The sequence below is a fragment of the Apodemus sylvaticus genome, chromosome 5, assembly GCF_947179515.1.
Source record: "Apodemus sylvaticus chromosome 5, mApoSyl1.1, whole genome shotgun sequence".
In the NCBI taxonomy this organism is placed as follows: domain Eukaryota; kingdom Metazoa; phylum Chordata; class Mammalia; order Rodentia; family Muridae; genus Apodemus; species Apodemus sylvaticus.
Window position 1 is genome coordinate 112,320,318 of NC_067476.1, and position 23,418 is coordinate 112,343,735.

A 23,418-nucleotide genomic window follows, 5' to 3' on the forward strand; every position below is an offset into this window, starting at 1 on the left:
CCTTGTATTCTTCCCAAAGTTTTGACTTGAGTTAAAATCTTACTGTCTCCCCAAGCCAATGCTGTCCTGGTCAGATGCTCTGGAGCAGAAGCCATCTGTGACTTTATTCATTATCTGGAAAGACTCAAGCACAACCCCACCTTGATGTTAGAAGAACAATTGATCATTTCCATTGATTAGTTTCTAGATATTTTCATTTAACAAAATTTAACATTAAGCTGTGTTTCCTTTAGGGCAAAATGTTTTGAGGCAGTGAGAGCAGCATTATCCTTTAAAATGAAAATAAAATTAAAGTAAGCATGACTAAGTATAGTTTGGTATGTAATGATTTAGGTGGGTGGATAAACCAAAACCCCACTTTTAAAAATGCTATCTAAGTATTTGATGGTGTTGTTTCACAATAGCTTGATCCTGTGGATTTTAAGGCATTTCAGTAACACGATTAATATTCCCTAAATTGCAAAATTCTTTAAAGCATTTGCTAGTATAAGCAGGGCCATTATCAGTGTTTGGTCGGAATGGGAGTCCCAGAAAGAAAAGAGATATAGCTTGTGAGCAGAAGCAGCAATGCTATTAGAAAAAGCATCAACTGTTGCATGAACACATTTTAAACTTCCAAATTCTGAGAGATGACTAATATTTGCCAAATGGCATTAAATTTTAATCCTTGAGGATTAATTACACCAGCAGAGGGCAGTGGGGTGAAAGAGGAGGAAGGGCAGGTTCAAATAGTTTGTTGTGCTCGTTCTGGAGGTAAAGAGAATTACTTGTAATGATTCTGCATTTTGATGAAGTTCATGAGATTTTTGAGTGGCCTGTATAAAAAAGCACTAGGGGCAAGGAGGCGGCAGCACACCAGCTAGAGCGTTAGCGGATGCCAAGAGACCTGGAAATTAGAAGGAGCGGGATTATGAGTTACGGAAAAAAAGGTTCGTTATCATATAGATGTCCGAAGGGAAAGAAATAATTGTGGAATACCATTAGTAGTGGTCTTGGGCTTAAGTCTTGCAGTTTCTAAAAGATAAAAACATTTGAGCACAATATGCAGAGTCAGTTACAATGTTTAATGGCTGAGAAACCCCCAGTAAAAGCTGAGTGGTTGTGGTGAGTTTGGATTAGCAAGGTGGGTACAATCTTTTTTTTGTGGAGAATGTGGAATTCGTCCATAAGGCATAAGCTTCTTATATCTTTAAAGACTCATCTGTAAAAGCATTAAAATGGAGCTCTATGAGATTTATTAGTTGTGATTTTAGGTAATGCTGAAAGAGTATCTTCAAAAATAACGTAAGAAAGAATCTTTAGGATAATAATTATTTATGTATTCTGAGTAACATATTAACACTACCTGCCAATTATTATCAGTGTGGAACAAAAATCATTCTTATTTAATGGCACAGTGATTTCTGTGGTTTCTTTATCAGTAAATTGTTTAAGACCTGTCTGTCCTTCCCACCATTATTATTACTTTCTTGTAAGAAGTTACAGATAATTATAACATACATAATTTCTGTAATACCATTACCTTGTTGTCAGATCATTCCAGTAGGCAAAGATGAGGAAGGAAGGATAAATAACTGATAAGGAAGTAAAGAACTAATTCTCCAAGCTACCACTTTAGTATCAGCATTAATTAATAAGTTAATAACTCACTCCACTTCAGGTGTTATGTGTCTTACAAAGTTTGCCTGAGAGTCTCTGGAAAACAACTTAAAGAACAGAGCCAAATCCGTAGTGCTGTTAGGCAGATAAGGACCTGCCACACTGATATGACCCCAATTTGTTTTTTTGATTTTTGTTTTGTTGTTGTTAATTGAGGAATCAATGTTTAGGATATTCTAAGCAGAGAGGATGATGGCAAATTTGTGATTGCATAATGATATCCTAAATAATTGTATAGTGATTACTTTTATTTTGTCTGAAACTGTTTAAATTTTGCTCGGTCTATTTAACACTAAAGTTAAGCTCTCGTTTAAGTATTGATTAAGTGAACAGGGGAGGAGAGCATCACTCATATACTGAATGACCAATACCTCGGGAAATTTAATCAGCACCAGACTAAGTGCTTTATGTGCACACTATTGACACATAGTGGGGCTGTTTTTCATCCCTGTGGTAAAACTTTCCACTGATATTGGGTCATTGGCTATTGATTGTTTAGAAACAGAATGTGAAATGTTCCTTATTATCAGGATCAAAGGAATAGAGAAAAGGCCATCTTTTAAAGTCAAATATAATAATATAATGTCCTTGAGGATCATAGTAGGAGTGGGGAGTACTTGCTAGAGGCCCCATTGCTCTCATAGTAACATGTAAGCCCCTAAGATCATACAACAGTGGAAATTTATTGTTTGCCTTTTTATGAGTTTCAAAAGTAGGGGAATTCCAGAGACTGACTAAAGGTTCAATGTCCTGGTTGTAATTATTCCTGGGCTAGATATTGGGCCTGTTTTAACTTTTCCTCATGAAGGAATCATTGATTAATCTATACTGGGTCATCAAAGACCCATTGTACTTCTAAAAGCTGTGTGAATGGCCTCTTGAGCAATGACCCCAATTAGGGGTGTTATACTTTTTGTATTGTGATTATCAGAAGATTTGTTGTAGCAATGGTAACTTCTCTCTCTGCTTACATTTGTTGTAATATTTCTCTTCTCTACAGATAATATGAAAGTCCTGGGACAATATAAGACTTCACAGTGCCAAAGGAAGAATCTTAGTCCAATTTAAGACAGTACTTTTTAAAGAATCCTGTTGGCCTCCAACACCTTGTAAAGGGGGGAGACTTTGTAAAGGGAGGTGCTGTAAACATTGGCCGGTTCATGGGCTCTTGTTCTTGATAATAACTGAATAATCTGTTCCAGTATCTAGCATGTTTCTAGAGGAATAGTTTTCCATGTATAATGTCAACATAGGATGCCCATCATCAGATAAAGGTCTTGTCCATAAAGCTAAGGGATTGAATCCCCTTGCACTAGACTCTATTTTTCTTCCTGAGTGACTGGATACTGTTTTTGAGTCTGGTTCATTTTTGATTAGGTGAATTTTGCCCTTAATTTGGGGATTGGGGATTTCCCCCCTTGGGAGTTTAAAGGATTATCATCCTTGTCAAATTTGGATTGAAGTTCCTTAGACCACCAGTGTTTTCCTCTTTGACATCATGGGCAAAGGCAAGGGGCTGGATTACTAGATTTTTTTTTCATTAAATTTTCTAGTGTCCTTTATTCTCCCATTCAAAGCAAAGGTCCCCTTTGAAGTTTTTTGAATAGTTGCTGTAGTGAGAAGATCTGCCAGCATCTTGAGTGACTGTTGTCCAAGTAGAAAACTCATCATGTTTTGCTGGTGCTGTGGCAGATCTATGTTTTTGGTAGCTCCATCGAACTCCAGATATCAGATCAGGATACCTACGGCTTCCCCGTGAGTTATTCTCTGGTATGCTCTCCTAACTTGAATAGGAAACTCAGGCCAAGGCTCATTGACCTTCTATTTTAAAATGACCAGAGGACCCACAGTTTCTCCATGATCAAGAGTAGTTCTCTGGGTTTGCAGTGCACAAAAGTGTGGTTGGTCAAAATACTGGGTCAAACCATTCATCTATGTTAGAGTATTACTGTATAAGTCCACTCCCTTAAAGCATATCTGAACTAATAGGGGCATTATTGCTATGGTTTCTTTCTGCCTGTTCATCACATTCATCATAATATTTTGCTTTCCACATTAAGTATTATCCTGGGGCTAAGGAAGCTTTACACACTTGTTTATTGTCTCAAGGAGTGACAATATCCCTACTTGAATATTCCTATATCATATCAGTAAATGGAGCATGCATGCCATTGGCAGCAACAGACTTTCTGAAATTCTTTAAAAACTCAAAAGTAAATTGGTAATGTTGACACACATTTGGGTCTTGAGGATTTAAAATTACAGACATCAGAGGAGCTGGCATGGTAAGAGGTTCTCTCCAATCATTTTCCTGTTGATTATGTCCCTCATCTCCTCTAAGTAGTCTCTGAAAGGGAGGCAACATAGACAGAATTTCTGAATCAGATTGATGAGAATGAATATTGTTTTACTTGGATATAAATTTGGGGTATTTGAAAGGGGAGGCAGCATAAGTATCTAAATCAGTCTCATTAAACGTAGGAGCAGTAGCCCCTCGCTGAGCTGTGTCCAGAGGCTCTTCCTCTTGATGGTCCTCCTGGAGGGGATCCAAGAAGTGCATCACTGCAGTTGAGTTCGAAAAATAATCGGCAGGGATTTTATCCCCTTTGCACGGTCTCTTTTCACATTAGCTCCCTATGCGCTTCCAATTGGCAACACCGATGGGTCCTTGTTCAGGAAACCAAGGATTGAATTTTACAGTCACTTGTATGAAGTTTCAGAACTTTTGGTCTGAATATTTTGCTAACAGGCGTCTCAATAATTGTATAAAATGCTTTGCTCAGAAGACTAAGAAGAGCCCATGTTATTTCACCCTCTCTTATGGTGGAGACTCCTCGGGTGAGAGGACTGAACTTCTGCCTTCCACTCCCACTTAAAGAAAAATGTTCTTACTTTCTCCAAATTGTGTGGTCTCTGTAACCTTCACGTCTATCGGAGTGCCGATCCGTGGGAGGTAAGAGGGCAGGCAGTTCTGTTCAGCATGACAGTAGCCGGTGTTAGTTCAAACTTTGAGAGTCTGACCCCCAAGTGATTTATTTTAAGCATATTTAAGCACAGTAGAGCTTGGTGAAAAATTTCTCAGTGATAATTAGATCAATCCAGGGTGAACACTAAAGCTTACATAAATTTTCTTGAGGAATAAAGTAAGCTAAATGAAGATCAGATGTGACTACCTCAAAAGTCCTTCTAAAGTTTATGTGATACGTTCATAAAGACGGGTTCTATACATTGACCAGAACAAACAAACAAACAAAAAACAAACAAGCTTATGAGAAAGGTCTGATGTGGTCCCCAGCCACACAGATAGCACAAATGGCACCAGGCTAGAATGCACATTCGATCCAGCCTTTTGACAGAATAGCAGGTACAGCATTCCTTCCCTTGAAGGAACAACTCTGTGTGCTAACATTTCAGGCTCTCCAATTGCTTATCTCTGACTAGGACCTCTGTGCTACCTACAGTTTACTATGGCACTTAGCATTGGAATCAATGATTTTGACTGATTTTTTTCTATTAATCTATCTTTTAAAATAGAAAATAAGATAAAATAAAATAGATTTTAAAAATCTATTCCCTAGGAATGGGAGGAAGAGGGTAGCAATATTTCCTGGTATGTTTAAGCATCAATGCTTTATCGAATAAGAATCTCAGGGTTACAAAGAACAGTGGGATCATAGTCATGCAATATGGCAGCAGTGGAAATCTATAGTTTTGTTAGATTCCTAGAGTCCTGGGTATGGTGGTCTGGGTGAGAGTGGCCTCCATAGACTCATGTACTTGAATGCTTGGTTCCCACTTGGTGACTTTGTTTGGAAAGGATTAGAAGATATGTTCTTGTTAGAGGAAGTTTGTCACTTGGGGTGAAGGTTGAGGTTTCAAAAGCCCAAACCATTCTGTCTCTGTCTCTGTCTCTGTCTCTGTCTCTCCCTCTCTCCTTCTCCTTCCTTCCCCCTCCTGCTCTCCCTCCCCCTTTGTGCTTGCAGATCAGATATGAACTTTTAGCCCTGCCCCAGAACCATGCCTACCTGCCTGCCACCATGCTTCCCACCATGATGGTCATGGACTCCAGTGCCCTGGAACTGTGAGCCACCAATTAAATGCTTTCTTTTATAAATTGACTTGGTCATGATGTTTTGTAACACCAACAGAACAGTGACTAGTCACTGGACCTCTAGAGTCTTTCTTAAAAGATTTCAATCTTACAGTCAGACCAAGTTAGACTGAAAGTCTAGAAGGATCCCAGGAGACCCTCCATTTCTTGACTCCTGCATTCCCATGTTCCTGCTTTAGAGGGCTTTTCCTGACTTCTTATCTACAGTGTGCCCTGGCCATTGAGATTCCCGATGCTTTGTGTTTGTCCATTTGTTACAATTGCTCATTACCAAGCATGAGGTTTTTTTTTTTTTTCCTTATTTGCTTGCTGCCCATCTCCCATACACATTATATTAAAGTCAAGAACTTTTGTTGTTCACTGTTAAAAATAATTCGTAAAATAGCCTTGGCATGGAATAATAGCTAAAAACCAATTGTCCATTCAAGCAACAAATATTTATTGCATACTTACTTCATGTTGGTCCCTTAGAGATGATCTTGTCTCAGAATGGGAGAAAGGCTTCATTTGGAAGGCCAAATACAATTGATAGCAGATAACTGGAGCTCTGTATTAAAAATCATTCTCAGAGATCTGAGAATCCAAACTGCATGTGGAAAACTGACTACCGATGTCAGGCATGAACCGACAAAGAAAGCAGACACATCTCCTAGGGCTCCTGATTTCATATCAAAGAAAACTGAGCTCTGGAATGAGAGAGGGTACCTGGAGTTCAGACCGTGTAGGAATCCCCATCATCTATCTGTGTGCCTTTTGTAGATGGAAGGCCTTTAACAGGAGACCAGAAAAATGGAGTCTGTTCCCAATTAAGGAATGTTCACAAGTGTGGTCCAAGAATCCTTAACTGCTAATCTTGGAAAGTTGCATACCACAGAGCCAAGTGGCCTACAACCAAAACCTTTAACAAGATGGAACCTTAATCTGCTAGGGCTGACCATGATTTGCATGACCATGATTCACACAGACCTTATTTGCATGCCAGAGATCAGAAAGCTGGAAATTATGTGTGCAGCCACTCATGCTAACCCCTTAGACACCAGTCAGTCTATGCTGTATTCCTTTGCATGCTAAGAAACTGAACATAAGAACCAAAAGTGTTTCTCTAAAATGGAGACATTGCCCTCTAATATTATATATAGGCGGGAATCTAGCTGATCCTCAGACTCCTGTCCTCTTGCAGTATACCTGATAAACTATTCCCCCTATTCTAGAGTAGATGGTGAATTCACTCACTGTCTGTATCTGTCCAACCCTTCCCTGCTATCACAGAGTGTACATCCTGTTGACAATATTGTTCAGTCTCTTTCTGTTAGACTGGAGTTAGAGGCCACCTCTGCATGTTTTCCTCTACCCTGATTAGTCTTCAGGTCCTTCCCCTTTCCGGGACCTTTGAGGGGGTTAAAAGGATGTAGAAGTCCCTGGCCCTGAACCAAGCCTGGAACCCAATTCTGTCTGAACTCACAAGCCAGTTATTTTTAAAAACCCAAAGAGAAAAGGAAGAAGAAGAAGAAGAAGGAAAAAAAAAAACCCTGACTGTTCCAGTCACTGTACCAGCAGCTGAGAGAATAGAGATTTGAAAGGAACAAAGGGTTTCCTCAAACATGCAGATCAAGGGCTTGGCTTATGAGAAAACCAGTAACCTACCACTGTGTGCTTTATGACAGGGCCCTCAGAGGCAACAGCTTTGGGTCCTACCTCATTCCTGGCAGGGGAATGGAGAGCTAGGGATACTCTCCTCCCATGCGCTGAGGTCAGGAGCTGACATCTAGTCTCTAAGAACTGCAAAGTTCCTGTCACTGTGGCACAAGCAGTTCCAAGCCAACCTTCAGGACGAGTTCCAGTGTCTACCTGTTCAGTCCCTCCTTATTAGACTAGGAGGTAGAACATGAATGCCCCCTCTCTTGTCCTTCCTATTACCATCCCTTCCCTTTTGCCCCTGACATTGCCTCTTGACTTAAGACAACCTTCAGAGCCTGGAAACAGGTGAGCTCTGGGGCTACTATGGAGGGAACAGGAAGAAGGGACCACTGGCCTTCTTGGGCACAGGACCAAGCCAGATTCTGTCCCTCTGGAGGCATCTCAAACCCAGTGTGGGATCCCTTGTTAAAAAGTAGAGCTATGGCAGTAATCACAATATCATTAGAAGTGTTAATGGGGAACACTTACAGTGAGCAGGAACCCTGCTGAGTACCGTGTGCAGCTTGTGCTAACCAGTGTCTCAGGACTACTGTCACCTCTGTGGGACCCAAGAGAAAAGAGGCTCAGAGAAGAGCAGCAGCCTCCACAGCCTCGCATGTGAACCCGTGGGGTGAGGACACTGGCCAGATGACCCTGACACTTGAATTCTCCATCTGACCTAAGACACAGTAAAAATGCTGACCCTTCCGCATCAGAGGGAACTGACTCACCTACTGTAGGGGACAAGCACATGGTCACTTCCCCCCCACCCCCACCCCCACCCCCACCCTAGCTTCCTCATTTTTCTCTAAGGTTCCCATTCAAAAAGCACAGACCTCAAAGATAATGTCTCAGCTAAGCCCAGAGAAGCAATGTATCTCTTTTCCTGGGAGGGGGTAGGAGGGAGGGAGGAAAGGAAAGGGGGATGGGGAAGAGAGAGGGAGAGGGAGGGAGGGGGAGGAGGGAAGAAGGAGAGAGGGAAGGGCCACGAAGCCAGAGCATTTCCCTTTCTCAGGGCCAGTCTTGGTTTACTCAGCTTGGCTTCCCTTAGCTCTCAGGGACCTTCCAATCTGTTCCTATTCAACTCTTGGCCTCCCAGTAGTTCTTGCCAAAAGCTGTGTCTGATTCCAGCACTCTGGCTGTACCGCCTGCCCAGGTATCTATGTAGCCTTTTCCTTAGTGTATTTGCTTCAGCCCCAAGCTTCATCTGAATGGCAATGTTGTTCCTTTCAAACAAAAGCACAAGTCTCTCCACAGCCTTCACGACTTCTTAGCCTCCCTACAACAGGGGCTCAACTGCGCCCCTGGCTCAGCTCCATGTTCTCCGCTTCCCTTTGAACAGGACCCAGGACGAACCAGATTTTCCACTCCAAGCTTTGTTCCTTCTTTGATTTCTCTCCTTGCCTCTTCCTTCTTTTCTTTAAGCTCCAAAGCCACTCCTTCCCTGTGGTCCTTTTGGATCTCGTCTGTAGCACCTCCCTCCCTGCCAGCACGTTGTCCACATTGGTGCATTTCTCCTGTGACAGTTTGCTTTTACAAGCTAGGAAACTCCAAGGTCTCCTTCCTTCATGGAAGCATCAAGTTAACACGCTTAGGAACAGGATGAATTGACACAGAAGCTTTGGATAAAAGCCTAAGGTTTATAACAACCAAGTATATGTCCAATTAAGGAACAGCCACTTTCAGAACAGTAGGGAAAGTTCTCTGGCATCTGTTGGGCTCGGGCCCCTGTGTTTCTCTAGTGCCGCTGCTGTATTGGACTAAAAGAGATAGCGGTCCTGCCCCTGGGGTTCTTCCTGCAAACCTTACTCACAACTTAGTAGCATGCTGCAAGGCCACCTGCGTGTTACTGTTTCTTTTGACTCTGATCTCTGTGCAGAGACTACCCACTGGGCTCTGTGAAGGAAAAAGGAGCAGGACTCACAATAGGCTACAGATGCTTGTGGCCAAAGATTGTGGAAGGCATGCACAATACGCCACGTGTGATCATGGGCAGAAGCCACAATCTTCAATACGACTTTGCATCATGGAGTATGAAGTACCTAGTGTGTTCACAAGAACCAAGGCTTCCCTGAAGTTCAAAATGCAACACGCGTGAAAACCGCCTGCGACCTCAGATTCCTTCCACACTGGACTCTAAATGATGCTTTGTTGTTACCATTCAGTAACCTTTTGCTCTTGCCAGATTTTATTTTATATTTATTTCTTCTTCTTCTTCTTCTTCTTCTTATTATTATTATTATTATTATTATTATTATCACATCTGCCAGATTTTTTTTTACTTAACTACTACATTCTGTTATAAGATCTCACATGGGGGGAAACTTACTATTTAAGAAGTTGGGATCTGTGTAATCTCAGTGAAAATCATAAAGAAATATCTGCAATCTGACAGGTCATAGAACTATAGCTACTTATAAGTATAGATAGAACATATTTCTATTGTTTATAGGACATATTTTAAATGTCTATCAACAGATGATATCAGGCATGTTCAGTGTGGAATAGTTCATCAACTTGGCTACTTATGTAAGACCTGGGCAAGGATGTCGCCAATAGACATTATAACATGGAAGAAGGAAAGATCATGGGCCTCAGCCTTAGCCGATGAACTACAGCCAGCTAAGAATTGCTAAGAGTGAGAGAAACAGTCTTCCCAGGGAAGAGCACATCAGTTGGTTATCTAATACCATCAAATGGTCAGTCCTGGAAACACAGGCATAAAAATAACATTATAAAGACTGCTCAGATTGTACTTCTATATTAAGATATGTTTATGTGTATATGCATATGTATATGTGCATGTGCATATGTATATGTGTATATGCATATATGTAACAACAATTAAAGAAAAAGGGAAAGAAGTAGAAAGAGAACAAGGGGGTGAGAGGGGTTAGAGGGAAGAAAGGGAAAGGGAACATGATGTAATTATATTATAACCTCAAAACAATAATAAAAAAGATTTCCTATATAAGAAGCTGGTCTTTCTATAAAGCTATTTTTATTTAAAAGAACAAGTATGTGAGTATTAGTTATGTTTATATATTATGAAAGTACACATTATGTTTATGGAGAGGTCTAAATCATACTTAAATGGCCTGTGTGGCCACTGAAATGTTATGCTTTTCAAAGAGAACACAGCAGGACATGAAGTTTTCTATAAAATAGTTCAATGATATGACCAAATAAATTTTTCTCATGTTAACAGATGGTGAACGCCTCCTAGGAATTTTCATTGAAATATTAACTTGAATCTTTATAGCTCTGTCCTACAATAAGTGTTTCCAACTCCTTGAGAGTCGCCATGGTGAAAACATTTCTTCTTAGTTTAACTTGGTCAGTAGAGAGGCTTTAGTGTGTGGGCAGATTGTTGGTATTTTGCTATATTGTTGAGTATTGGTTTGTGGAGGAAAAAAATGAATTACAGTCCTGTTAGTAGCCATTTGATAACTGTCTTCATAGTTGCTTTACTCTAGAACTTCATGACAATTGAGTAATGTCTAAGATATGTGAGAGTGGTAGTAGCTACCCTACACTGAGAGTCTCGAAAAGACGAAAAATATAAAAACAGGCAATACTGACTGGTGACAAGATGAAGCATTTGCTGTTGTGCCCCAAACAGTGAAACAGGAAAAACAACAAGAACATTGGGAAGACCTCCGCACCATCTGGTAACATGGCCTCATGGAAGAAAATGACCAGGACACACAGCTGGGTCAGGCTTTGTTTACTGAGAAAAGAGAAAGAATGCTCTTGGCTCCAAACTGAAGAAATCTGCAAGTTGAGCCTTGTTTTAGAAGACCAGATGCATCATTGAAGGGCAAGATGGTGAATACCAGTAGCCCCAGCTCTCAGAAAGAGGCAGGGGATCATTGCAAGCTAGAGGCTAGCCTGGTCTACACTGCAAGTTTCAACCCAATAAGTGCTACCAACTAAGACCTTGACTCAGAGAATGAACCTGTAACATTGAAGAAAGTAGGGATGGGGGGTGGAGAGAGCAAGGGATTAGGGAAAGGGTTGGGAGTTTGCGGGTGGGCAGCTCCTAAAGAAAATATCAACAGACACAAAAGAAAATGGCAAGGAAATAAAACTATGGGGAAAAAAAGCGGCAACAACAATCAACCAAAAAACCCAGCTAAATAGAAAAGAAAGTGGAGGTGGTTGGGGGGGACTAAGCCAAGATACTACCAGCCATGAAAACAAGTAACAAAGCAGCAAAGGCAATTATCAGTAACTCATTTAAATGTAAATGGTTAAACTTTTCGGTGAAAAGGCGAAAACTGAACGCTGAACTAAGGAGACAGTTCAGTGAATAAAGTACTTGCCACACAAACTCGGGGACTGGGTTAAAAGAGACCCACATAAAGCCAGAAGCAGCATGCCCTGGAATCCCAGTGCGGTGGTAAGACAGAACAGAAAGGAGGAAGCTGGAGGGCTAACCGGCCCAGTGTACACAGTACCAGACACCACAAGAGACACTCTCTGAAAGGAAAAGCATCGCCTCTGGACCCCAAGACTAAATCTCAGCACAAAAGAGATTCATTTGCTCCAGAGGGACAGAGGGTGAGGGAAAGGGAAAAGACAGGAAGCAGAGGAGGAGGGAGAGGATGGGAAAGGGAATGGGGGAGGGGGAGAAAAGGGGCAAAGGAGAGGTGTAAGGGGGTTTGTCTCAGAGAGGGACAAAGGACTGCCTCTGGAGAGGGGAGGCAGATGTGGCACATAGGAAAATGGCAGTTTATAAAGGTAAAATGGGGAACCTCGTGTTAGGACGTAGTGTTTAATTTTAATTGGTGTATTAATTAGGTGTGCCAGATGGGACTTCTGATTGCTGGCCTTCAAAACTTTGATAGCTGGACCTTGGTTGTCAGCTTCAGGAGGAAGTAAGTGGCCAAAGGAATAGAGCTTGGTGGCTATAGGGATGAAATTGAATGGTTCTTAGCAAGAAAGAGGGAGTGGAGGAAGGGCAGGGCCTGCCAGAACTGTGGCAGCCAGAGTCTCTGACTCATACATACACCATGACAATGACACACACACACACACACACACACACACACACACACACACACACACACACACACATACTATACGTGCATAAAGGCATAAACTGATGAGTGGATTCAATTATGATAAAATTCAACTACCTGGTGTCTACAAAAAGTTTTCTTTCCATCCGACATCACGCATAGAATGAAAGAAAAGTGATGGAAAAGGTGTCTCATGTAAAGGGTAACCAGGAGATATCTGGGGTGATTATACTGTCACATAAAATGGCCTTTAAATCCATAGTGACTTTAAAAGACAAAGAAGGACATTATATATTTATTTTAAAATGTCAATTTGCGGAGAAGATGAGACATCTACAGGCATCAAATGGCAGTACTGGCGCCCCTTGAATGTGAGTCCTGAGGGCAGGAACTATGCATCTTCTTAGCTGCAGCACAGACTTATTTTGCTCAGTTCCCACTGTCCCCAGCAAGTGACCATAAGAATATTGAATAGGTAAGGCCTGGGGGTTGTTTCCGGCCATCCCTTGCTCTCCTGGATGTCTCATTCAGGAGCAGGGCATTCTCTCTTTGTTAGCCATGCTTCCAGTATGCTGCCGCCACCGCCGAGAATGCGGGCTCTTAGACAGGTATATCCAGTGTCCCCAGTCAAGCATCCTAAGGCTTTTAAGTACACACGAGGGGATCTAAAACCTCCAAGAGGCTTCACCAATGGAACTGGTGTTCCCAAGGAGGACACTGAAACCCAGACAGGGTAGGGCATCAACTGGAGGTCACTCAGCGAGCTAACAGCAAAGCTAGCACCCCGACAGACCTGAGTCTGCTCATTACGCTACCTGCCTCGTGCTCTGTCGTTAGGAGACCACCTATCCTCGGTGAGTCCTCTGTTATACCTTCCCTTTCCACCCACCACTGTCCACGATGCCCTGTTCTCTGCCCTCTCAAACATAAGGTCTATCTCAGCCTTGTCTGTATTCATGCCATACTGGATGAGAATTTTACACCCAGGGACCTGTGAGGAAGCAATTTTACCCAACAATCTGATTTTTATTCTGGGGAACCACAGTGGAAGGAGTGAACAAACTGACTCTGAGAAGTTGTCCTCTGACCTCCACACTCACACCACAGCACACACATGCCAACATGTGCACATACCGTAAACATGGGCACACAACATCATCATCATCATCATCATAGTAATATATTTTTAAAAAGAAGTTCTCTTTTAGACCTTATTTTATAGATGAGATAAGCCCATGAGATAGAAAGAGACCAGAAAGTTGTATTGGTTGGGATTTTTGGTCAGCTTGACACACGCTAGAATCATCTGAGAAGAGGAAGTTCCAACTAAGAACACGTCTCCATCCCATTGGCCTATGGGGCAGTTTCTTGATTGGTGATTGATGCAGAAAGGCCTGTCCTACTGTCAGCAGTTCAATTCCTGGGCAGGTGGTCTCACCATCTATAAGAAAATTGAGCAAGCCAGTAAAAGCAAGCCAGGAAGCAGGGTCCCACCATGGTCCCGCCTCCATGTCCCTGCCTGACTTCCCTTCATGATGGATTATAAGCTGTAAGGTGATGTAAACTTTCCTCCCCAAGTTGCTTGTGGTCATTGTGCTTTATCACAGTGATACACACGTAACAAGGATGCCAGCCAAGGAAACTACTAGGGCACAGAGCCAAGACTAGCCTACTATCTCAGTTTGAAGGCTCCATTAGCCCTCAAAATATCACAAGCCCTAACAACAATCTATAAACATTTGTCCTTCTACCCACAGATTAATGTAGTCTTAACCCTTCATCAAGAAAATGTCCTTCTAACAGATGGAGATCACTATAGAAATCCACAACCAATCAAAATACAGAATGATGGAACCCAGTCCCAGTGGATACACCTATTCCTGCACCTAAGACTCAAGGAACATTGCAGAAGAGAGGCAGAAAGATTGGAAGAGACAGAGGGTCAGGGAGTTTGCTGTGAGACTCTGTTTCCTAGTAATATCAGAAAATACACCTATGAAATCTCACCAACATGACTGCCCAAATGTGTACCGAGTAAGGATGGCACCAGTGGGCATGCCAATCAGACACACAGAACTAAGGAAATGCAGTGAGGAAATCTGGGAGAGGCCCCCCAGTACCAAATGGTCAACCCTGCAAACATACATACAAATAATATTACATGGACTCAATGGGTTGTATTTAGGAATGTATATATATATATGCAAAATAAGAGGTGATGAATTTGAAGTAGAGCAGGGAGGAGTATATGGAAGGGTTTGGAGGGACAAAAGGAAAGAGAGAAATGTTATAATTATGTTATAGTCTCAAAAATAAAATTTAAGGAAAAAGTATCCAGAGACTTGAGTTACCGAAACCCATTCTGCCTGTTCCCAGCCTCCCCAGAAAAACTGCCCCTGCCCCTGCTCCTCTTCCTGCTGCTGCTGCTGCTGCTCCAGTTCCTCCTCCTGCTCCTCCCCCTGCTGCTGCTTCTGCTCCTCCTCCTGCTCCTCCCCCTGCTGCTGCTTCTACCTCCTCCTTCTCCTCCTCCTGCCCCTGTTCCTGCTCCTCCTCCTGCTGCTGCTCCTGATGCTGTTCCTGGTCCTACCCCCTGCTCCTGCTGTCCTTGCTTCTCTTCCTGCCCCTGCTGCTGCTCCTGCTCCTCCTGCTGCTGTTCCTGCCCCTGTTCCTGCTCCTCCTCCTGCTGTTGCTGTTGCTCCTGCCCCTGCCCCTGCTCTTGTTCCTCCTCCTGCTGTTGCTCCTCCTCCTGCTGCTGCTCCTGTTCCTTCTCTTGCTGCCTCTGCTGTGATCCTGTTCCTGCTGCTGCTCCTCCTCCTTCTGCTCCTGCTGCTGCTCCTGTTCCGGCTCCTCCTGCTCCTACTGTTCCTGTTCCTCCTCCTGCTCCTCCTCCTGCTGCTTCTGCTCCCCCCTGCTGCTGCTTCTGCTCCTCCTCCTTCCCCTGTTCCTGCTCCTCCTCCTGTTACTGCCCCTGATGATGCTCCTGCTCCTGCTCCTGCTCCTGCTCCTGCCCCTGCTCCTGCTCCTGCTGTTCCTGCTCCTCCTCCTGCTGCTGTTCCTGCTGTTCCTGCTGCTCCGGCTCCTCCTGCTGTTGCTGTTGCTCCTGCTGCTGCTCCTGTTCCTGCTCCTGCTGCTGCTGTTCCTGCTCCTCTTCCTGATACTGCTGCTGCTCCTGTCCCTGCTCCTACTGCTGTTCCTGCTCCTCTTTCTGCTACTGCTGCTGCTCCTGTCCCTGTTCCTACTGCTGCTTCTGCTCCTCCTCCTGTTGCTGCTCCTGCCCCTCCTCCTGCTGCTGTTGCTGCTCCTGCCCCTGCCCCTGCTGCTGCTCCTGTTCCTCTTGCTCCTGCTGCTCCTGCTGCTCCTCCTGCTCCTGCTGCTCCTGCTGCTCCTGCTGCTCCTTTTCCTCCTCCTGCTCCTGCTGCTCCTGCCCCTGCTCTTGCTCCTCCTCCTCCTGCTGCTGCTCCTGCTCCCGTCTCCTGTAGACTTTTCTTTTCATAGAAGGATGACCATGAAATATGAGTTTCATTCTCCAAGATACCTAGAAGATGCATGGGGACCACCCAGACCTGGACAACTTTAACCTGTCCAGGCTCAGAGGCCTTGTCAGTTGATAGTGATTGAGCTAAGCATTATGGGTATGTCTCTAGTTCAATGAGGTCAAAGCTATCATATAACTTTGCAATGAAACACACAAACCTGTCAGGAAACGGCTTGTGCAAGAACACTGCTATCTATAGTCTATTTTTACTGAAGTTCAGGTTGTCCCCATTGTGACATACTGAGATGTGATGGAGTCTCCAAGAGGTGTTTGGGCCATGCAGGTCCTGCCTTCCTGCAAGGATTAGAGCTGTTCCCATGAGGGTTAGTTTCTACTTGTTTGTTTTAAATTAAAAAAAAAGATTGTTAAAAAGATAGTGGCCTCCTTTGCCCTGCGTCTTCTGCATAATCCTTCTGTCTTGGGGTTATTACTGCTGTGTGAAACACCATGACCAAAGCAACATCGGGAGGAGAGGATTTATCCAGCATATATATCTGGAGTCACAGTCCATTTAGGAGAAGCCTGAACTCAAACTATTCAGGATCCTGGAGGCAGGAGCTGATGCAGAAACCATGGAGACGTGCTGCTTACTGGCTTGTTCCTTATGGCTGTCTCAGCCTGCTTTCTTATAAAACACAGGACCCAGGAACAGCACCACTCACAATGGGCTGGGTCCTCCCCTGTCAGTTACTAATTAATCTTACAGAGACATTTCTCAGTTGAGAGTCCCTGTCTCAGATGACCCTGGCTATGTCAGGATGACATAAAAACTAACCAGCATACCCACTTCTTCCCTTTCTTCTCCACAGATGGACCACCAAACCCCAACAAGAAGTCAGCAGAGTCTGCTCCCACGCTCCTGACCCTCCCCTACCTTTGGAACCCTAGTGTAAATAAGCCCTGTCTACAAATCGTCATGGGTAGTCTGTTGTAACTGCAGAGTTGACCAAGATGAGATCTAGTAGACAATCGCTGGACCATGCTTTTAACCCCTTCAGTGTTTTAGATTTCAGATTGCCGGGCTGTTGGGCAGCTGGAGGTATGAAAAGCTGAGGAATGTAGTCAGCAGTGCCTCTGTGGCTATGTGGATGCTTCCAAGCTGCCTTGGCATTGCTTGCTTTTGTTTCCAGTGAGCAAGGAGCAGTAAGAGTTGGTGCGGGGAAGCCCAGATATTTTTTGTTCAAAGTCTGTTTGGAAGGAGCCTGACCCACACAGATGAAGGAGAGCTGAAGAGTCATAGGGTCTGGCTGGGCCCTGGGGTATGGTCCTAGGTTGACCAGAACTCCGCAGCTCTTCCTGTTGCCTAGCAGTAGCATGGCCAACAATGTTGGCTACAAAGTCTGTTGGGGGAGCTTGGTTCGTGCCCAGACCAGGTGTGAGCCCCTGGCTGCCATCCCCAGACTCTCCCCCACCATGGTCTGCAGGTCTCTCACCCCGGTCACCTGCTCCTCATCATTTTTCTGCCAGCAAAGAAGCTATTTAATCCCAGGTAAGCTCAATCACCTTGGTAAGGAGCCTCCTTCTCTCCTACTCAGGAGGCAAAGAGTGAGAGGGTCCTATACTCAGAGTCCAATCCGTGGCAAAAGGGAAGAAGCCCGAGAGCCAACACTGCCTAGCAACCCCTGCTGGAAAAGTAGGGATTCTGAGTCCCCAAAAAGGAAGAGGTTTAGAGGAGCCACTGTCAAATTTGAACCCAAGCCTGTCCCTGACATCCAAGCCAAGCACCCTGCTCCTGTCAAAAGTCCCACAGAACCACAGCTTCCTCTTGATTTAAGTTTACATACACCATACTGACAAAACACAGTGTTACTACATTCCAATGTAATAATGTATTTTAGCATAAGGCTCTAAAATCCTATTATAAACAGAATGTGCTAACACAGATTTATATTTTAACTCAACATCTTAAAGCACAATTCTTAGCAACATTCTAATCTAAAACTCCAAGGCAACCTAGCCTTCTAGCAGATAGCATTACCCAGCATCTTAGTACAGTATCGGAATACATTGGGACACAGCATCTAGGCTCCCCGTAATAAATAAATACATACATACATACATACATACATACATACATACATACATACATAAATGAACGGCGTCTGCATTATTTGAACACAACCCTCCCACAACTCGCTGAAACACGTTTAAGGTACCACTTTAGTATCAGTGACTCTGGATCTGATTGGACAGGGTACAGCGGAATCCAAGCCATGCTCAGAGCTCATGGCTTCCTTGTGGGCTACTCGCCTCGGCCCATGGCCCTGTACCCCATGTCTGTGAGGCCCGAGCACTCTCCAGTTGTGGGCTTCTCAAAGTCCCAGCCGGATACACCCAGCTGCCAAGCTTTACAGCAGGAACAGCCTTTCTAAAGCCTTGATGTCCCTGATTTCTTTTCCCAGCTCCTTACTCAGTGCCCCAGGCTTCTGTGAGCTGGGACTGCTTTAGAGGCAGGGTGAAGCCCTGGTATCAGCCTTAAAGACAGAGACATGGGTCTTCCTTACCATCTGGGTTACAGGAGGGAAGATAGGGTGAACTTTGAGGCAGTGTGACCTCCTGCAGGCCTTGGGAAACTATCGGCCACCTCTGGGACTTCTGACCCACCCGTGACTTCTCAGAAATATGTTGCCTCACAATATGTTGCACACTCCGGCCCACTCACACCCTGCTTTGGCTGCTTTTCTCCCCTACGGCCTGGTCCATGCTCCCTTATTTCCCACGGTGTTATTTAGCAGCTCTTACGGCTCCCTCCTGCTACAGGCGCCTCACCAGTGACCCCAGAGGCTGAACGATTCTGCAGTAGCCCTATTTTTATGAATTCCTTTCCGTAGGCCAATTTTCTTTTTCTAGCTGGGTGTCCATTTCTTTCCATTCTCACACTCCAGTTCTCAGCCGAGCTGGTGCCTGGAATCACCCTGTTTAAAGTCCCACAGGCCACAGGCACACACACAAAAAAAAGGTTAATGTTCCCATAGATGACTCTGCTGTGCAGTTACAGCTCAGAGCTTTGCACTGAATATGAGCTCCAGGAGGCCAGGTCCTCTTCTATCTTGTTCCTCTGTGTCTATCAAAAAACTGTATAGTAATAAGCTAAATTGCTACACACACCCTCTTTAAAGTTTTCCACATGGGGCTGGGTGCTGGTGGTATATGGCAACGATGGCACCTACTTTAATCCCAGCACTCAAGGGGCAGAGGCAGGCAGATCTCTGAGTTCAAGGCCTGGTGTACAGAGCAAGTCCCAGGACACAGACAAAACTCCTGTCTTAAAACTGAAAAATAAACAAACAACAAAACAAAACAAAACAAACAAAAAACCCATAACTCCCTCATAGAAAACTTATACACAGCATACAAGTTTTCCTTTCCCAGGAAGCAAGTGAATTTCTTCCTGATCTAAGGTAGGCTGTCATAAAAGGCAAAGTCCATTACCTGGAGGTGGGAGAGGGGCATTCTCTGCAGAAGGCAGAGCAGTATATATGGAGCAGTGCACAGGGCTAGCAGGGTTCCCGGTATTCTCTCAAGTATTTCCATGATGGAAGTTTCTTACCGCCTTACTCAGGACCTTAACCTGTGCCATCTCTCTGCTGGTGACATCCCTCCCCAGAGCTCCAGTTCTAACTCGTGGGAATGGGCACCCTCCCCTCCCCGCCCCGCACAGGGGTGACATTGAGAATCAGATGCGGCACCAGATGTAAAGCGGCATCCGGAAACCCAAGAGCCCTGTCTGCCTCCAGCATGCGCCTTGCTGTTATTAGACAACACGTCACTGCCTCGGTACAGCTGGAACTGTCCTGCAGCTGGGCTGCCTCCAACGATAGCCAGAGGCTCGGAAAGTCCGAAGTCACCTGACCCAGAACCAAGGCCAGCTTTCTCTCTCCGAAAGCCACGGAAGCAGCAAATTAAAGCTCCCACAAGTCCCAGGCCTGCCGGATCTGAGGATGCCCATCCCTGTGAATGAATGCCAGGTGGCCAGGAAGGGCAAACAGCTTACTTTCATGACTCTCTCACTTGCTCTCAATTGTTTGCTTACAAGAGAGGAGGAGGCAGTGAGAGGCCGGGCTGTCCAGTCACTAGGGGTGAGCTGTCCCATTGCCAGCCAATCCCGTCTGCCAGAGCTGGCGCTGGAAAGGCCCTGGCCCCATCTTGCCAGGACACTTTATCTTTGTCCCAGAACACAAAAGTAGCCTTGTCTTGGCCCCTGCAGCACCAATTCCACATGCTCCTGACTGCCCTGGCCCCTCTGCCCCTAGAATGGCGTACTTTGTCAAGTCAAAAGACTAACTTGTTTCTTTTTCATCAAAATGTGTTGACTGACCTGGCTGATTTATCTTGGGAAAATGGAGGATGGGGGAGGGGAACAAGGTGACAAGAACGAGCACAAGAACACAATCCAAAATGCCAGCCAGACTGCCACAGTCAGGAGTGGGCTCATAGCTTGTACAAAGAGCAAATAATGGCTGTGTGTTGGGTGCAGTGTCAGGCGCTGAGGCTAGTCCTGAAACTTACTGGTAACACGGAACCACCATTAGCTATTTTTTTTTTTTTTGGTTTGGTTTTAATCTTTAAAGCTAAAAAAATAAAAATTGTTTTTGAGTAGAAGCAACTTGTTATCACACCTGAGGATGAATTAGTTCTCATGAAAACCAAGTAGTGAATCAGTGACAGGGCAGAGTGAGCGAAAGTGGGGTCATTAGAGGTTAAAGAAGGGACAGTAGGAGTCACAAGCTGAACTAGGTGTGACGATATTCAGGATAAGCTTTCAAGTACAAACAGCAGCAGGCACCAAGGCTTAGGCACATGTATGTACGCACACACTTGCACACACACAACATACCCACTTGCACACACACAGTATACCCATATATTCACATATATGTGGACACAACACACACATAAATGTGCACATACACACCAATAAGCATGTTGAAAACAGGGACAAATGCACACATTCATGTTTACACACACATGCACACAAACAGGCAAGTGTCTACATACATGTATCTACACATATAGGCTCCAGTGGTTAAGGGCCTCCCAGAGACAGCAAAGAAGACAACACAGTCATCTTCTCACTATATGTATGCATGTGTATGTGTACATATGTGTTTATTTGTATGCATGTGAGTATATGTTTATTCATGTGTCCCTGCAAGTATATATGTCCATGTAAAGGTACATGTTTGTGCCTGTGTATGTGTTTATACACATGTTATTCATGTTTACATGTGTGTGTCTTGTGTACATTTATGCACATGCCTTCCTGTATGTGTGTATACATGTAGGTGTGCATGTGTGTGACTGTTTTCATGTGCTTGTGTGGATGTGCATATTTACGTATATGCAATGTTATGTATATGGATATTTATGTATGAATGTGTCTGAATGTTTGTGCATAGACACATGTGTGTATGTAAGACATACATGTAAACCTATGTGTGTAGATACATATTGTAGACACCTGCCTGTTTGTGTATATGTGTCTGTAGCATGAATGTGTGCATTTGTCCCTGTTTTCAACATCCTTATTGGTGTATATGTGCATGTACATGTCTGTGTGTGGTGATCACATGTATGTGTGTGAATGTGCATGTGTAAGCATATGCTTGTCTGTTTGTGTAGCACAATATAAAAAAGGGCTCTGGAACTGGGTGGCTATTGCTTATGTAATCTTAGAACGGGACTGATTCAGACCCACCAGATATATAAATAATGACACAGAGGCTTATTAGTATTTTAAAGCTTAGGTCTTAGCTGGGCAATCCTCCCCTCACCCCAACTATTCTATCCCTCCTAATTCTGGCCTATGTCCCACTATGTGGCCAGATCTACCTCTCTGCTCTGCTCTGGTCCATCTGTCTACCTCCAAGTAATGCCGGAGAATGCCCTGTCTCTCAATTCTTTCCCCCAATTCCTCTGTCAGGAAGTCCCACCTTTCCTCTTCTGACTCAGCAATTGGCTGTCAGATCTTTATTAAATCAATCAGAAGATGAGGGAGATGTATGAATACAAAGCACTAAGGCAAGTGATGATCCATAAAAATAATAACACCAAAGTCCAGTCAGTGCTCAACTCTCTCCTGGTACAGAAACCAATAACAACCTTGACCCAAAGACAGCCTTGATACAGTGCACAAAAAGATTATACCAACATCTCCTGGTTTGGTCCAATAAATGGCTTTTTCTCTAACATCAATCAACTATATACAATAAGAACAATTATGAGAACTACCAGGCAAGAATTACACTCACAATATCCAGTCCATTTGTATTTGGCAACCTCGAAGAAAGTACTTCACTATTTATCCTATCATAGTGAGTTCAAAGTTCTGTACCAAAAGCATTTTTTAATCATAACTTTCACCTATCAACCTAAAAATATATTTTTAGACCTTAAAACATTTTCTTAAATCCTAAACAACTTAAGTTTCTTTGTGAGACTACAACTATCTAGTCTTCACCCCCATCAGAGGTCTGCGAAGGATAGCTATTACCCAAGTAAACAGGAAGTGCAGAGCAAGCAGCTTCCAAAACTATAGAGACTGCTGGCTGCCTGGACAGTCACCCAAGCTTCCTCTGTAACAGTGGGGCATCCATTTTTGGACTAAAGGCACAGAGCATCTGACAGACTTATCTGTGATACAGGGATTATGAAGGACTGACTGGCCTACCTTGTCTTAGCAAAGTTGGTTAATCGACTTCCAGTGTCCTGCTTGTCTACAGTTTAGACAGAATGCTGTCAGCAATCAAAAAAGGATGGGTTTTTCCCCCAGTGACAGCTTTGTCGCATTTGAAGCAAGCTCCTTATGGAAGTTCTTTGGTACCCATGATCTTCTTTGAAATAAAATGGGTGTGTTGCCAGGAGCTGATGTGTCTCACTGTTAGAAAAAACTTATTTTAAAAAAATCTTAAGATGGGCAGTGGTGGTGCACGCCTGTAATCCCAGCACTTGGGAGGCAGAGGCAGGTGAATTTCTGAGTTTGAGGCCAGCCTGGTCTACAGAGTAAGTTCCAGGACAGCCAGAGTTACACAGAGAAACCCTGTCTCGGAAAAAAAAAATCTTAAATACCATATTCTGTAGGTCTCTGAAGTGTTTGAAGACCATCTTTCTATCTAAAGTACATCTAAATAGACAGATGTTATTTGTTTCTAGCTATTTACTATCTGTTTAATTTAAAAACAGACAGGAGGCTAAATAAAGCTTGTTTCTGTATTTAACTAAGCTAATATGTAACAAGACCACAAGTTTGAATATTATAGGTGACTAATTACTGACTTCCATTTCTTAATTATCCTAAATAGTTTGCAATAGTAGCTTTCATAAGGATAGAACTTTACATTACACTTTAAAATGAGTCGCATATGTACAATGCCTTAAATAAGAGCTGAAACATACCTATAGTATGTTACAGC

General features: G+C 43.8%; 1 long non-coding RNA gene across 2 annotated transcripts; it reads left to right on the top strand.

The window, feature by feature from the left end:
* The first annotated feature begins 759 nt into the window (after positions 1-759).
* LOC127685907 (uncharacterized) lies at positions 760-20,554 on the top strand. 2 transcript variants are annotated; one of them, XR_007977945.1, is made up of 4 exons: positions 760-929; positions 11,070-11,275; positions 16,816-17,495; positions 19,569-20,554. It is a non-coding gene; the product is annotated as an uncharacterized LOC127685907 (long non-coding RNA). The 2 variants fall into 2 exon arrangements; XR_007977946.1 differs by having other exon boundaries at positions 19,614-20,554.
* The last annotated feature ends 2,864 nt before the right edge of the window (positions 20,555-23,418 follow it).